The 17,571-nt window shown below is 47.5% G+C and overlaps 1 long non-coding RNA gene across 2 annotated transcripts in view; it reads left to right on the top strand.

The window, feature by feature from the left end:
• The first annotated feature begins 2,922 nt into the window (after positions 1–2,922).
• The window catches only part of LOC126537964 (uncharacterized), a 46,300-nt gene continuing 31,651 nt past the window's right edge, over positions 2,923–17,571 (top strand). The window contains exon 1 of one of the 2 annotated variants that reach the window (XR_008613878.2): positions 2,923–3,027. This is a non-coding gene — a long non-coding RNA (uncharacterized lncRNA). Of the gene's footprint in view, positions 3,028–3,276; positions 3,403–17,571 lie in introns of those variants that run through there. The other variant, XR_008613879.2, reaches the window with a different exon arrangement.

The raw sequence follows: 17,571 nt of genomic DNA, 5'->3' as shown, positions 1-17,571 counted from the left end.
TATACACCCAGCCATACCCGTAAGGAGCGCCCACCTTCCAGAAAGCATTGGTGTTGCAGTAAGATCGAAGGTTTAACTGGTGAGCGGTCGAGATAAGTAACAGACGCTTGGAGTATTGCTGTAACAAGAGTAGGTAGGAGATTGACAGAACTGGAGTCATGGCAGGGGTAGTTAAAAGAAAAATTTAACGATAAAGTTTGTTTTTATATTTGAAAGGTAAGATAGCAATTTGTTAGGCAAAAGGCTGTATTGCGATAGATGTAATAATACCTGAATAAATCAAGCAGGCTAGGTTACAATTTGTCTCCATCCGGTTTCAAAGGGGATGGCAATACACATACTCATCATCATCATCATCACCACCAAACAAAATAAACGGCCCCTTCACACAGAGCTTCCTCTCATTAATCATGATACGTATGTCCATAATTGCAGATGCGAATGCACAGCGAGGGAGAACGGCTTCCACCGCCACACTCTGGGGCTACTGAAAATACTTTTGCTGCTGAATGAGCAAGGCAATTAGTAGGCGCCACCTGAACTGTGAAACAGCTCTGTGGCAATTGTTTGTGGGTAGTGGCGGTGTTCTTCTGTTTCCCCGCAGGCCAGATGCAATAGAAGCAGTATAATAAACACGAAGGCTAATACATGTGTTGAGATGTGTTCAAATGGCTGTCTTCACGTGTTCGGATATGTAATGAAACATAATAGTTGAAACATGCGGGAAAGTGAGACCGAGACGCTCGGTACGGCACCTTGTTGAATAAGCGCAGGTTTCCCGCGACGTTTGGCAAGTATACCTTCCTTCGGTGAAGTGCCACGAATATTTTCGCGAACTATGTCGCGGTTAAGAAAGGTCCCTTGTCAAGTTTTATTGCTGCAATATGTATTTTTTTCTCCAGTATTTATCCTTTGGAAAGGCAAAGGAGGAGGCCTACAAGAGAATGTAGATGACTGTAGGTAGGCGCGCACTAACAGAGCCACGTCAGAAGTGCAAGCGCTCTAAGAGCAAACCTGCTCGCCTTTGACCATTCATTGATGCGAACCCTTCTCTGCATGCAATATGGTACATATCAATGCACTGGCATGGCCTTAGTAACCTCATGACTGTGTTTTTTTTTTTCTTTTTGCGCACCATTAAGCCGACGTCGGGGACTCAGTCAATAACATCTGCGAAGCCCTATTTGGGTCCGAACAAAATACTCCGCTTTCTTGGCTAACTGGACTATGAGATTCGCAGTGATTGCATTAGATTATTTAACGATATCTTAGAGCCTGGGACCAATACGTTTACAGTTTCTCTTAACACTAACCCACTTAGGGAATGTAGTTTGTCATTCCTTTCTTTTTTCGTTCTTCCATTTGGATCGTCGCCAGTTCTCGAATCCCTATATCAGTTTTTAATTGCATGATGCACCGACGTCTGTCGTAAAATAATAAGCAGGCTTATATTATATGTTGGCTACATTAGTAGGGCAAAATGACCGCAAAACTTATACATTTATTATGTTACGCATACTATACTGCCCCCTGAAGCACACTCTGTAGCATCGTCATCATTTCAGTGAATCTCTAAAAGTGGGCGTCTACAAATCACCTTTAGTCAATGCACGTGCTCCACAACGCTTCTGCAGGGTAGCTTCTGAGCGTATATATAGCTAAAGAAGCTGATTGCATGAAATTTCAATCAAATATCCTTTAACTCTGCCACCACCTAGAAAACATACTTAAAGGAAAGGTTACGTTCATGAGAAAAGAATAACGTAAATCGGGTTTACCTTTGTTACACTATTGCCACCTAATAGAACTAGATTACTGCGTGTTGCGAAATCTTCTTCATCAGGGGTCACTTGTCTTAAATTTTGAAAAAAAATATAGAACTCTGCAATTTTACTTGCCGAAACCAGGATCTGATTATGAGGGACGCCGTAGTGGGGGAATCCGGAATTATTTTTACGACGTGGGGTTCTCTAACGTGCACCCAATGCATGGGACGCGGGCGCTTATGCATTTCTTCCCCACATAAATGCGGCCACCGTGGCCTGGATTTGATCCTGGGACCTCGTGCTTACCAGAGCAACACCATGGCCGCCAGACCACCACGGCGGGTACTTTTCTATGATTACAATAACCGAACCCCGCAGGGCAATTTTTCATGCACAAATAGCAACGCAGATTATATTTATAGCATTTCAAATGTACAACACATCAGTAGTGTAGCGGTACAGGCAGACATCGTCTTAAAAGCTGCGTCCAGGAACACTGTGGTCACGTTTGAAGAGGTAGGCTATAAAACCTAATGGGGCGTACCGCGGCACTAGTTGTATCGTAAGGCCACGTACGCCGGAATTACCGGAACCACTGCACCGGGGATCGACGTTCTTTCGGCGCCTTCACCACATATCTGAGGTTTTATTTGAAATCGTCTAATAGGTACAACAGGGGGCAATATTTGACAACTGAACTGAAATTTATGTAGCAATACAGCAGCAAAATTAATTGGATCCACCGTTACTTTACTGTGCCTGCTGGCGTAGTGGACAATAAAAAAATGCTTATGACGTATATTACTCGAAATGTGCCTCAACGACATTTTTATTTTGTTCAGTCCACACCAGCAAAAGGCATGAAAACGCCGAAAACAATGCGCAGTACAAGGTGCAGCGTCAGTGGCGATTGCTCTCATCGCTTCTAAAAATATTCTCTCTCTTCCCAGGAGAGAAAGCTGATTATGCGGCATGTACAATAAAGCTGTTTGTTCAAAACTCTCACAGACGACCGACACCTTTGTGCAACAAATAGGCAACGCCTTCGCAACCTGCACGCTGGCACAATTTTCCAACTTTATCTGTATACATTTGCAATCTATTTTTTGCCTCTCGCAGAAACTTTCAGCTATCAGAATGTCTTTAAGAAAGCTGGCCGTACAGGCATTCACTGAGTTAATGTATACAATCAATGACGTTACTGAAGGGCCATCTCTATACGGTGGGTGATGCGTATATACTGCAATTGGCCAAAGTACAGGTGAGTCCGAGCCAGCTGCCGTTACATATGCCGGAAGTAAATGTGACGTACCTCCATATTTTCACTGTTTTCCTTCTCGCAAACTTGCGATTCTCTGAGACCATGCTCACTCAGCATTGGGCCTCCAACAAAAACTGTTCGTTGCATTGTGTGCTCATGGGCATGCGAAATGTAAAACGTGCTGGTTCCTGGAATTCATTGTGTAGTGTCTGATGTGTCAAATTTTAAAAAAGAAGAGCGCAAGAAATATAGCTGCGAATACGTGCATCACAGCCAGCAATTTCAGTCTGTGGAACGTAAAGGCCAGTGAGCTATCTATGCCGCCATGTCAATACATCTTCTATTTGCATCTTGCTTTTTTTTCAAGCGTCCTTGGTGAGTTGGTAAATTGTCTTCCTGTTTTATTGCGGATAGGCACACTAGACCTACAGCAGCAGCATTAAATTCCATATCAGGTTGCTTTCAACAACTAAGTTATAACACTTCGTAAGTTCAGTAACTACAATCTATTTTGATGATTGATTTATTTGGTTCAAGACGTTCTCTGCTTTGGCGGGCTCGTGCTGCGCATCGTGCTTTTAGGACACCATAAAAAAATACATCGCGTCGAGCTGCAGTTTTCATGTTATAATCTAAATGGACGAAAAGCAGTTATGTGCAGCGGTGAAAATAGCTTCACCAAAAGAGTCTGTGTGCATACATGGGGCCAGGTATTGCCTTTTTGGGGCTCCTTATCGCTGTTTGTAACTTTTACACCGCAGTGTGCTACTCCGTTCGTCGGCCCCCATCTTGATTTTGTTTAAGTGTTTCCAGATTTAAATGCGTAAGCATTTCTTTGCTTACCCAACAAGAAAAACCGTCCGTCCGAATTACCGTCTCGTAAGACGATCGCTTTCAAGATAGAGCCAACAGCAGCGAGTGAGTTCGCATTCGTGCGGCCTCTCGCATCAACACCAATGAAGCGGAAGAACACAGAGTTCGCGAAGCTCTCAGCACTCACCACACTCTGCCACTTTCGCAGACCGCTTTCAAGGTACGGGCCTGCGCATCTCCCTTCAACGCTACGTAAGTGGCGAGAACGCAGCGCACGAAGCTTGCAGAAGTGTCCACTCTCTGTCGACATCGCAGATCGCTTTCGAAATGTGGTCCACGTGGCCGTGCCATACTCAGCCGCCGGCGGAACAGTTTTGGTCACGGTTCATAATGGTTCGACGCGGATGGATAAAGGCTCCGAAGAGCCTTAACGTGTTAAAATGATCGGAACGCCATTAACGCACCTGACGCCGCCACCTGCAGCACTTTGCTTGCGTCATCAATGCACCTTGCGCCGCCATCCGCAGCAGTTCGCGTCGCCGCAGTGGTGTCTTTCGTACTCTCCGGATCAAGTTTCATAACACTGACGACAACAAGCTGCGTCCTTATGAGCAAGTGGCACAATCCTTACGCATGCTCAAGCAGCTTCCAAACGAGTTCCTGTGTGATTTTTTTTATTGCCATTGCACTTCAATATTGTATCTGATGCTATGGTTCAAGTGATGGTGGTTACAAATTCGAATGATGTCCGCCCTGAAATACTTTCTCATTTTGTTTCGTATTTTGCATCACTGACATGACTGCCATATTTGAGGCGTTTCTTTTTTCCTGTTTCTTTTTGGCCTGCACTATAGACGTCGCTACGTGCTGTACCACACGTCACTATATACTCCGCTGAAACAGTTGATCTCTGCAAACGTTTATCTATGCAGCGCACTGTTTGCGCTCCCTCTGCTAAGGAACTCAACGCTTGACGGCTCGCCGTGTGTTGTGCCGACCGCCGTTGAAGTTTCTCCGCGATCATTTTGGACCCTCGATTGCTCGCCGAGTCGCGCATCTGCTCCCAGCCCCATCCCGCTCGACAACAGCCTGGGCGGCGTAACGGCGCCGTTCCACAGCTGCGCGATGCCTCTTTGCCGCTTGAATGTAATCCTCCTCCTTCTTGGTCTCTTCGAAGCGATCTGCGCAAATGGTCAAAACACCCGTTCGCTCACTTTGAGAAGTTGTGTAGATAAATAACAAATTGCGCACAGCCCCACTCAAGCTCACAATTTTAATCATAGCGAGATTTATTGATCTTTCGTGAACCAGACGTACGTTGTATATGCGTCCCGTCATAAGTGTCTGCATCCCGATATGAACACTAATTTAAATGCACTGCAATATACGACTATCCTAAACCATTAGAACATTTGCAAGTTGGGTCAAAATTTGTATCTACGCTTCCTATGGCCAATTTGGCTTCCCACGCTGCACAAGGTATAATGCACCGGACGAGTACATCTTGAGTCCCTGTGTGCCCGAGGCGTTCTCGAGTTCGTGACTTCTTTACACGTAAACCGGCCTCTTCTGTTGCCGCAAGAAGAATGCACTTTCAGTAAACTGGTGTTATCGCCAGGAGACAATAGTCTCAGCAGTGAATGGCAAAATAAATTGAATTTTGGGTTTGTTTGTTTGTGTGATAGAAACACAATCTGATTACGAAATACGCCCTAGTGTGGTGCAGTAGGGAGACTTTCGATTAAAGTGGACCACCTGTTTAGTACACGAGCGCTTTCGCCTTCCGCACACGTCAAAATGCAGGCACCATGGAGGGGTTCGAACATGCGACATCACACTAAGCACAGTGCTATGTTATAGCCACTGAACCACAGCGGTGGATTAGCAAGAAATGTCAATTCCAATACCGTTAACAAACCGTCCTTGTCACACGATACTTAAGAGACATTCAAAAATATGTTAATGTTTCCTGGTTACTTGATGGCTGAATCCGGAAGGATCATAAAGTCTGTTATTGTGATGAACCTTATCTTACAATGTATTGCAGAAAGTTGACGTGCCCGAAGAGTTAACTTACTGTGGTGCTGAAAAATCTGCTGTTGAGTACATCAACGTTTAGACGTTTTGACAAGAAAGATAAAACTAACTCCTCGTATAAATTGAAAATTTTCAAGTCGCAACGTTTTTGAGCGACTGAATAAAAGATAAACTGAATTTGAATGCTCATACCCTTATAAGCAGGCGCATCAACCTTACTCGCACTCAAGCGCGTTCTCGTGGTTCCACACCTATGAAATCAATTTGAAAATTGATGAAACATCTTAAGAAAAGAAAACAACTTAAGAAAAGGCCAGCACTAGCAGGCAGAAGCAATGCCCGTGTGATCATGAATTCCTAGCATGACCATGAGATAGCTCAAGAGACAATCCTACAACATTCGCCAGTTATATTGCTTACGCTTTTGTTTTCAACATGTCGTATTTTTCGTCTATTTTTATCCCATGTACTCGTAATAAAGCATTTACGTGAGTAGTTTTCAATGCAAAATGCGTGCTCAAAATAATTAACATACTTCTGTACTAGTTATGCGAGTGCAGTAAACTTCTTGGTAGTTGACAATGATCTAAAACAAAAGTTCACCTAGAAACAGCGACTAGTGGAGGCACTAATTGACATATGCAGAGGGCTGGGTGCATTTTTTTTTTTTTCATTCCTTTGTTGTCGCTAGGGGCAGCCCGCTTTGATAGCAGCCTTTCCACCCGCCGTGGGTGCTTAGCAGCTATGGTGTTGGGCTGCTTAGCACGAGGCCGTGGGATCAAATCCCGGCCACGGCGGCCACATTTCGATGAGGGGGATAACACCCGTGTACTTAGATTTAGGTGCACGCTAACGATCCCCAGCTGGTCAGAATTTCCGAAGTCACCCACTACGGCGTGCCTCATAATCAGAAAGTGGTTTAGGCAGGTAAAACTCCATAATTTAAGGCTTTCCTATGAAAACCACGAGCGTGGTAAGAAAGAAAAGAGACCCACACCTATGGCCCAAGCCACAAGTGTGTTCTTCTGTGCACTTCTGTGCACGTGTGCCGCTTTAGTCTTTTTTTTTTTCGTTTTATTCCTTTTTTTTGCCGCATTGCGCATGGCATGTTCCGTTGAGCATTATTTCACAGGAACGCGTAAAAACATTTTTTGATGGTGAAAAAGAACTTCTCTTTATAACACTCTCTCCAGACATAATCTTCCCGCATGTAATGTATGCCTGCACCAAGATCTGACAGGTCATAGCTTTCAGAAGCGCCTAAAATTTTGCAGCTGTTCCCTGACACATTGTTACGTGGACAGAAAAAACTCACAGCACTTTTTGGACTGAGAAAAGGCAATCTTGCATGAGCTGTACGGTAAACATGCACGACGCGGACTACTGCTGCAATATTAACCCACAATGGCTACGACAAGAAGCTAGAATTCAGATCGCCTGCTGAAATATGGTCCTTACATATGGGGTCCTCAAAAATATGTAGTGCAAGGGCCTCAAATTTTCGAAGGCCTCATTATTCGTCCCTACTTTGTTCTAGGGGCTTGAACAGGAAAGTTACACACTAGGATTGTTTGTAATCAATCCATCAGTTTGAGTTAGAGCAGCTCTTACAATCTTTACAGAGGATTTGGTTCCAACATGGTTTCGCACTGCCTGATTTTACCGCTCACGGTAGGTTCTTCCCGATCAAAATGTTATCCGCATAAGTGGACAGCACAAAGCAGAGCAGCCGCTCGGCTACAAAGATTTTCAGATTGGTAATGTTAACATTTTCTGCACAATGTGAGAAAATCTTTTCGTGACTGATTCTACAAGACTGTGATTCGAAGTAACGCGTCAAGAAGTTTCGGGCGCAATCCAGGAAAGGAAGGTCTATCTTTACTCGACGCAATAATAAACGGCTTTGCATACTGAACACATCGAACCGGATACTGAACACATAAAAGGGCCCACTGTCGAAGAAGCATAGTTGAATAAATGCGTGCGCACAGTTACGCACAACACTAACTAGACGGCTGAGGCACAGCTGCAAGGTGGGACTCGTCCCGTCCCTTCATGTCCATATATGTTGTGTTGTGCTATTCTTAACCTTGAAATGTGTTCTGACTAGCCCAGGCAAAATTTTTAACTACACAGTCTTAATCTGTTTGCAATGGATCATTAGGAAAGAAGTGGTTCAAACGAATTAAATTGTGTAATAAACTTTAGGACTACCTATACCACGGCTCAAATATGGCGCCTCAGGAGCTACCATGTACCACTTCAGTTGAAGGCTTATCATCTCTTCTAGCCAAGCAACTCTGCTAAAAGTCACCGAGTGCCGTTCTTTCACAGAAACTGTGCCTATAAGCCTAGCTTCTACGTAAACCTACTGAAGAGCAGGAATGCACTTCAGAAGTGACCGAACAAACGCTGACTATCCAGCACTGTGGTCTTAAAGGGTCAGAAAGAGCACTATCACTGGTGCCGAAAATACGGCGGCTACACAGGGTAAGAGTTCTGCGCGGCACACGCAGCACAGTCACGGCGTAAGCTCGAGGAGAGGCTCTATAGGAGTTCCATTTTCGGCAGCACGAATTAGAGGCCCTTCTCGGCGAAGTCTGTTTGCGTCGTGCTCACGACAACGATCGCTGTCCACAGATCGCTGTCCGCCCGACGTCGACAGCGATCTGTGGCTTGTGCTGATTTCTGAACAGCCGTCTCTTCAGCAGCGTTTCGTACCTTGCGAGGCGGCGGCGTAATGTGTACTGAAGATTAAGCAGAGGTATCGAGACTACGCGGCGCACATGTCGCATTCCTTGACACATGGCAGGGTACGGTGCAACTGCTACATGTCGTGACACCTGGTGGAATACAACGCAACTGCAATACAAAGTTTGCACGTTTCTACGCTACGCGGCGCGCATCTCCCATCGCGTGACAATCGGCAGGATACGATGGAACTGCTACATGGCGTGTCATCTGTTGCGATAATATGCAACGGCAATGCAAAGTGTGCCTGTATCGGCGCTACGCGGCACGCCTCTCACATCGCGCGACTCCTCGCGCGATAGTACGCCTGTGTAGGGCATGTTTCCGCCACAGCCGAGCAAGCGCTGGCGTAGCGCAGTGGTAGAGTAGCTCGTGCAAAAGGATAGAAAGTTGGGCGAGTTGGTACGGTAAAAAAAGTAATAAAATAAAATAATTAATTTAAACAAAATAAAGAAAATAATAACATATAATAAAATAAAATAATAATAATGAAGTTTTGATGGAGAGTTAGCGCTCGTCCTGTCTGCTTCCAGTCTGTGTCCGTGTCCCTTCGCGCTACAGCCCAAAATCATGTAGAGTAGCTGGCTTCTGCGCAGAGTACCGGGGCTCGATCTCAGCGAAAATTGGGCATTCTTTTCTCACTCATCCCTTGCGATAGCTGCGACGGACATCGGCGGCGGCCGAGCACAACGTCGCCAAGCGAAACAGCTATTGAAATGAGCACGTACCAACTTCCACTGTAAAAATAAACTATCATTTTGCCTAAAGCAGCAAACCCCACTGCGATTCATGCCGGAGAATAACACTTCACAAGTTCGACGATGCAGCCAGCGACAAGACTCGTCTTTACGAAATAAAACACACTTTTCGAGCAGGACACACCTCGGCAAAATCAGGCAGATAGGCCAGCTTCCGCAATGCATGTTTGTTGGATACGTTACACGATACAACCGGTCGCCTTACTTCAATCGTTCTTTCGTGCCACTTGCGATCAAGTCCATTGGTCTACAGAAAAGGTAGAGACATTCTTATAGCCCGACGGAATAGGCATTTTAGCAGCTACCGAAAAACAACATACGACTCTCCAAACCATTCACTGTCAACAGCCGCTCAACAGCACTCATGCAAAGAATTTTTCATGTGATTAGCGTTTGTTGCCTACTCAGCTGTTGTGAATATGTATGTATGTATGTATGTATGTATGTATGTATGTATGTATGTATGTATGTATGTATGTATATATATATATATATATATATATATATATATATATATATATATATATATATATATATATATATATATATATATATATATCTGTCGATTCCCTTACATCGACACAGTGGACCAAGTTGTCTGCCAGCTTGGACCATTAAGTATGCCGTCGTTGTCCTTCCATCGTCGCCACTCCAGCTTTGTCGTCTGACTCTCGTCATGCCACCTATACACTCATCATAGATCCGCTGTCATGCCACTGCGGGGAAGCAGTGGTCATTCCACAGTTGTCACTCCTGCTTCATCATTCAACTCTCGTCATGCCGTCATCGTCACGCCATCATCTTCATACAGTCCTCGTGTTAGAGCGCCGTTAAGCCATCGTCGTCATATACTCATCGCCACTCTATTGCATTTGCACCGTTGTCATGCGGTCGTCATCCCGTATTCGTAATCATACCATGGTCTTGATTCCCCTGTGGTCGTTCCACCGTCGTTATTCTAACTTCGTCCTCTGACTCTCGACATGCGGCCGTCATCAGGTCATTGCCGTCATACAATTGTGAACATGTCGTCGCCATTGTTTCGTCGTCGCTGTCCCCATCCTCACCACTTCACAAACGATATTTCGTTGTCGTCATACCATTGTCATCATGCCGCCTTCAACCTTCAACTGACGTCATTCCTTCTACGTCATTCTATCGTAACAACGCTGTTAATCCTACAATCGTGATCCTACCGCCGTTGCCATGCCATCATCGTCATTGCGTCGTTGTCAGACAGGCGCTATGCTTATTTCGTTATCATAACGCCATCGTCATGCCGTGGTGGGAGTGCCATCGCTGACATTCCAGCTTCGTCATCCAACTGTTGCGATCCAACTTATGCGATCGTCGTAATACACTCGTCATCATCTCATTGTTTTCACACCGTTGGTCGTTGTACGAGTACCATCGGTACTATTTCAGAATCGTCGTCTTATTGTCATCATGATGCCGCTATCATACCGTGTTTGTCCCGCCATCGATGTAATTCCTTCTTCGTCACTGCATCGTCGTAACTGCGTCTTCGTCATTCAGCCATGCTCATGGGCGACCATGCCAAGCCAGTGCCATAGCAAAGTAAGTAGATACTGGAGACAGTGTATCTCGCAAGTAGCCCAATCGACGGAAGCCTCAGAATGACCACTACGAATTTTAAGTAAAGTGACTTTATCGGTATGATCTGTCGCTACATTGCTGGAATGCTAATCGCATTGCCATGGATAGTCATCCTGAGATGGGTACTGCCATAATGCTTTACGTAAATATAGCGAGGGATTTGAATAATTGACCCTCTCATTACATGGCATGGCATGACGCAAGCATTCGAAAAATCTCCTCATCATAGCCAACAACAGATAAGCCACCCGAAATTTACCATGCAAAGAAAGCAATGGCGTTATATTTCCACATCCTATATGGTCGCCTCGGGTATGTGCCAGGCGATGAGGACGACGCTGAAGTAGCGCGCGAGTAGAAAAACAGAGACGACAACGACGTCGCGTTGACTGTTCTCATAAAATGCTTTTACACGTCCTCGACACCGGCTTTCCCGTCTCCTACTAGGCTGTGACACTGGTGCAGGTACTGGGTAGGTTTGCCTCATGATCGGCACCCCTTCGCGGAGCCAGACATCGAACGCCGCATTACCTGCGTTCGTCGAAACTCCTGTGCACCGATACAGTCGCCGCCTGCTGGGCCTGACGCCCGAGTTCAACCCTTTGCAGGACCCTGCAAGAACGCGTCTACCGATTTCCGCCATGACCACTGCAATTCCATCGCAGGTGACGCTGCAGAATCCCAAGCTCCCAGAAAGTTTCCATGGTGACGGTTTTGAAGATGTCCAAGATTTGCTGGACCAATTTGAGCGTGTCGCCAGTTATAATTACTGGTGCTCCCAGCAAAAGTTGTCTAATGTCTATTTTGCGCTTCAAGACAGTGCGCGTACGTGGGTTGTGAACCGGGAGAGAAATTTGACCACGTGGAATGCCTTCCGCACCCAGCTGCTAGACACATTCACTAGTAGTGACAGAAGAGACAACGCGCAGCGCCTTCTCGAATCCCGTATTCAAAAACCAAACGAGAGCTTTGCCATGTTTCCAGAAGATATCGCCCGCCTTTTCCGCAGAGCAGACCCTGAGATGGCCGAAGAAGTTGCGCTATCTCTTGCGCGGAGTGAAGGAGGAACTGTTTGCCGGGCTCGTGAGGAACCCACCGAAGACAGTGGCCGAATTTACCAAGGAGGCTACCGCTATACAACGGGCACTACAGCAACGGTACCGCCAATATGACCACAAGAGCTCGCCGGTGAATGCTTCAATTCTACCTGAGAGCTGCAGCACGTCCATGCGTGAAGTCATCCGAGAGATTGTGCGAGAGGAGATCCGGCAGCTCGGGATTTCTCCTAGGGCACCAGCGGTGGCTTCTGTCGCTGATATCGTTCGGGAGGAAGTTCGACAGGCCTTTTCGTCGCCCGACCGGCAAGTGGTGCCGCGACGATTAACCTACGCGGAAGCTGTCTGTCGTCCACCTCCCGCCACTTCGATGCTGCTGACACCGTCGACCACTACGACGCAGCCATCACCACCACCCCCGACGCCCTATTTTCGACAGTCACAGCCGCCGCCAACTATGCCGTATCGCCGCCAGTCAATCGCTGCGCCTCGTTTCAACGGTGAATCCCCTGCCGGCTACCCGCTTCGAAAGAGCGATTTGTGGCGCACCGCTGACCGCCGGCCGCTATGCTTTCATTGCGGCAAAGCAGGACATGTTTACCGCGCGTGCCACTACCGCGCGGCTGGGTATGCAAGATTTCCCAACTGCAATTACCCTGTGTCTGATGCTGCACGTAGCTGCGACGGAAATTCTACAAACTTTCGGCCAGAAGGCTCAACGACGCCTCGATCGCGTTCCCCTTCTCCGGCTCGTTACACCCCACCGACCCGTTGCGATTTTTCTGACGCCTCTAGGGGCAGGTCCCCTAGCCCGCGCCGGGAAATCTAGACGCAGCGACCTCCGGGGGTGAGGTTGCAAACCGGCTAGATATCCAAGAGCCGTCGAGTTGTAGAGTTGTAGAGAGTTGTAGAGTCGTCGATCGTCGGAGATGGGGGATCTCCGTCGATCGACGACTCTACAACTCCGACGACTCCAACGACACCCCCTGTAACCGACGCCGTCAGCGCCGATCTTGTCGTTTGCATTGACGGCCATCAAGTGGCCGTTCTCGTCGATACTGGTTTGCATTTTTCAATAATAAGGAAAAAGCTGGCCGACAGGCTAAGAAAAGTGAAGACGCCGTAGACCGGGCCCAACATCAGAACTGCCGGCGGCTAGTTGATGACGCCGATTGGAAATTGCACAGCCAGGATAGTAATCACCGGTGCAATCTTTGTCGCCACCTTCCTCATTCACTTTGAGTGTTGTAAAGAACTTATATTGGGGATGGATTTCTTGAGAGAGTACGGTGCAGTGATTAATGTCCGTGACCTCGTCGTCACATTTTCTACGAGCTCAGACGACGTCGACCTCGCGGAACACCAGCGACCCCGCTTACGTACCACTGACGACGACGCCACGCTTCCGCCGCGAAGCTGTTCCCTCGTACCTGTAATCTGCGACAATTTGAACACCGGGACTGGCGTCGCTGAACACATCGACGCACTGGTACTGAGTCAAGGGGTTTTCATCGCCAGGGCCGTATTTCACGTACACGACGGACATGCTGAACTCCTGCTGACGAATTTTACCAGGGAACGTCGACACATTATTAAAGGCACGGCTGTTGCCTACTTCGACGAATTTACTTCAATACAGGACTGCCTCTCAGTGGAGCACGCGACGTCCACCGTGGTTATGCCTGCCCGTGTGGTTGACATCAGTCCCACCTTATCGCCCGTTGAACGCAACAGCCTTCTTGAGCTCATCGATGAGTTTAAGAGCTGCTTCTCATCCACGCCACGAGTCAGCCAGACGCCGCTAACTAAGCACCGTATTGTCACCGAAGTCGACGCCAGACCAATTCGGCAGATTCCTTATCGCGTAGCACCTAAAGAGCGCGAGGCAATACAAACCCAATTGAAGACGATGCTTGAGGACGGGGTTATTCTGCCATCTAAGAGTCCTTGGGCATCCCCTGTCGTATTGGTTAAAAAGAAGGACGGCAGCCTGTGCTTATGCGTCGACTATCGAAAACTCAAACAGATCACAAAGAAATACGTTTATTCTCTGCCGCGTATCGACGATTCACTGGACAGGCTACGAAACGCACATTACTTTTCGTCGATGGACTTGAAAAGCGGCTACCGGCAAACAGAAGTTGATGAGAGAGACCGTGAGAAGACAGCTTTTGTGACGCCCGACGGACTTTATGAATTTCAGGTGCTCCCCTTCGGTTTGTGTTCTGCGCCGGCAACGTCTCAACGACTAATGGACATGGTACTCTCGGGTCTCAAGTGGCAAATCTGTCTGGTGTACCTCGACGACGTGATTGTTTTCTCCGTCACGTTCGAAGAACACTTACAGAGACTAAAAACGGTCTTTGAAGCAATACGCTCAGCTGGCCTAACTTTGAAACCTGAAAAGTGCCATTTTGGTTTTGAAGAACTTCAATTTCTCGGTCACGTTGTTAGTCGTGAAGGTGTCCAACCTGACCTTGATAAAATCTCTGCCGTCGCTAATTTCCCAACGCCATCAGATACAAAGGCAGTGCGACGTTTTCTGGGTATTTGCGCCTAATACCGACGGTCTATCGCGGAATTTTCGCGTATCGCATGGCCATTAACACATCATACCAGAGAAGATATCCCCTTTGTGTGGGGTGAAGACCAGCAACGGGCTTCTGATGACCTACAGCGACGGCTGCAGACGCCTCCCGTGCTCGCACACTTTGATGAAGACGCCCCTACGATTCTTCATACCGACGCTAGTAATGTCGGCCTTGGCGCAGTGCTTGTACAGCGGCAGGACGGCGCCAGGAAGGAAGGAAATCAACTTTATTCAGGTCCTGCAGGCCACGAGAGCTTTGGGCTCTCATGGAGTGGGCGTCTCCCACGACGGAACCGGGAGGTTGAGTTTCCTGGCGGCGTCGTGGACCTGCTGGACGGCCCAGAGTTGGGGAGCGAGTTCTTCGCTCCGGATTGCCTCTTCAAACTTGCGCTTGTCCTGTTCGTAGTTTACGTGAGCTTGCGAGCACGGCCAGAGTAAATGATAAACTTAAGGGATGTATTGCAATTGGTGCAATAAGACTTGTCGTAGAGCTCGGGCATGTAATGGTGTAATCTGTTTTGAGTGGGGTATGTGTCTGTTTGTAGCATTCTGAGTGTAACCGCTTGAGCTCGAGTGAGCGTGCGGTGTGGCGTGCTATATTGTGCCAAAAAAGTGATTGCTTACGCCAGCAGGACGCTATCAAAAACGGAGTGTAACTACTACAGAAAAAGAATGTCTCGCACTGGTGTGGGCCGTCCTGAAATTTCGGCCATATTTGTATGGTCGGTGTTTCACCGTTGTCAGTGATCATCATGCACTTTGCTGGCTGACTAATTTAAAGGATCCAGCTAGTCGGCTTGCGCACTGGAGTCTTCGGCTCCAAGAGTTCGACTTCACTGTTGTATACAAATCGGGGAAACGACACACCGACGCCGACTGCCTTTCTCGGTCTCCTGTTGAGACTACACTGCACGACGATGACGACGCGGCTCTAGGCATGCTAGATACTGCGGCTGTTTCACGCCAGCAACGCGAGGACCCAGAACTTGTTCCTCTTTTCGATTACTTAGAGGGAAGAACAAGCAGCGTGCCGAGGTTATTCGCCAGAGGGCTGCCTTCATTCTGCTTAAGCCACGACGTTCTTTATAAAAAGAACTTTTCACCTAGTGGCAGCAGCTACCTACTCGTCATTCCCGCATCTCTTCGCGACGAAGTCCTAGATGCCTGTCACAACGAGCCCACCGCTGGTCACTTAGGCTACACTCGGACATTGGCAAGAATTAGGCTAAAGTACTATTGGCCGAGACTTGCGTCGATCGTGAAACGTTTCATACAGACATGCCTGGATTGCCAGCGCCGCAAAGCCCTACCCGGCAAGCCAGCTGGGCTGCTGCATCCTGTTCAGATACCGCAAGCACCGTTCGAGCAAATTGGCATGGACCTTTTAGGTCCGTTTCCCCTGTCTACTGCAGGAAATAAATGGATAATCGTCGTCACAGATTACCTTACTCGATACGCCGAAACAGGTGCTATCCAACGTGGAACAGCAGCCGAAGCAGCACGATTTTTCATCGAAGCTGTCGTCCTAAGGCATGGCGCTACCGCAGTGGTCATAACAGACAGAGGAGCTGCGTTCACGGCTGCGCTTCTGAATACCGTTTTGCGACTAAGTGGTACCACTCACCGAAAGACCGCGTCATCATCGCCAAAGCAATGGGCTGGCCGAACGTTTGAATAAGACTCTGGCAGACATGATGTGTATGTACATCGACGTCGACCACAGGAACTGGGACGAGATTTTACCATATGTTACATTTGCGTATAACACGGCTCGCCAAGAGACAACATGCGTGACACCTTTCAACCTCGTTTACGGCCGGGAAGTGACAACAATGTTGGATGCAATGCTGCCACACGAGTGCGGTGACGACGAGACTGGTGCCGAGGAATTTACGCAACGCGCAGAGGAAGCCAGGCAGCTTGCGCGTTTGCAAATCAAAGAACAAGAAGAATACGATGCCCGACACTACAATCTTCGACACAGACCCGTCACATACAACGTCGGTGACCAGGTGTGGGCCTGGACTCCTACTTGTCGGCGGGGGCTGTCTGAGAAGCTCCTGCGAAGATACTTCGGCCCGTACACAGTTCTGCGCCGCATCAGCGATGTGAATTATGAAGTTGTCCCCGACAGTCATAACTGCTCCAAACGCCGGCGGCATCTGCCCGAGATTGTGCATGTGCTTCGTATGAAGCCATACTTTTCCTCATAACCTCAGCTTTTCACCGTCTGTGCACATCCTTCGGAGATTGGTGCATCGGGACGATGCCTTTTTTTCCAAAGGAGGGGCAAATGCCACATCCTATATGGTCGCCGCGGGTATGTGCCAGGCGATGAGAACGACGCTGAAGTAGCGCGCGAGTAGAAAAACAGAGACTACAACGACGTCGCGTTGACTGCTCTCATAAAGTGCTTTTACACGTCCTCGACACCGGCTTTCCCGTCTCTTACTAGGCTGTGACAATATGCAGGACAGCATACAATGATATTGTTACAAGCACTATATTACAATATTACAATCATTACAAGCATTACAATATTATGAACGGCACTGTGCTGCACCAGCTCTCAGAACTTCTCACTTACGGCTGATAAGATCGCACGCACTGTGCGAGTCGATGTACTCAAATTCTTTGCGAGCAAAAGTAGGGGGACTACGCAAAATTGACGCAACACAAGAGGAAGACAGGGCGAACACGACGCTGACTTACAGCTGATTTTATTTTTTGACGTGTGGGCATATACATACCTTGACAGTAAAAAAAATATACGATGCAAAATAACACTAACATAACATGACAGACTTATCCCTGTCATGGTATGTTAGTCTTATTTTCCTTCACATATTTTTGACTGTCAAGGTATTATATTCCCACATGCCAGAAAATCGAATAATTTGTAAGTCAGCGCCGTGTTCGCCCT

This window comes from Dermacentor andersoni, chromosome 4, assembly GCF_023375885.2.
Source record: "Dermacentor andersoni chromosome 4, qqDerAnde1_hic_scaffold, whole genome shotgun sequence".
Lineage (NCBI taxonomy): Eukaryota > Metazoa > Arthropoda > Arachnida > Ixodida > Ixodidae > Dermacentor > Dermacentor andersoni.
The sequence above is the reverse complement of the archived record's forward strand: the minus strand, read 5'-3'. Positions and strand labels throughout refer to the sequence as shown.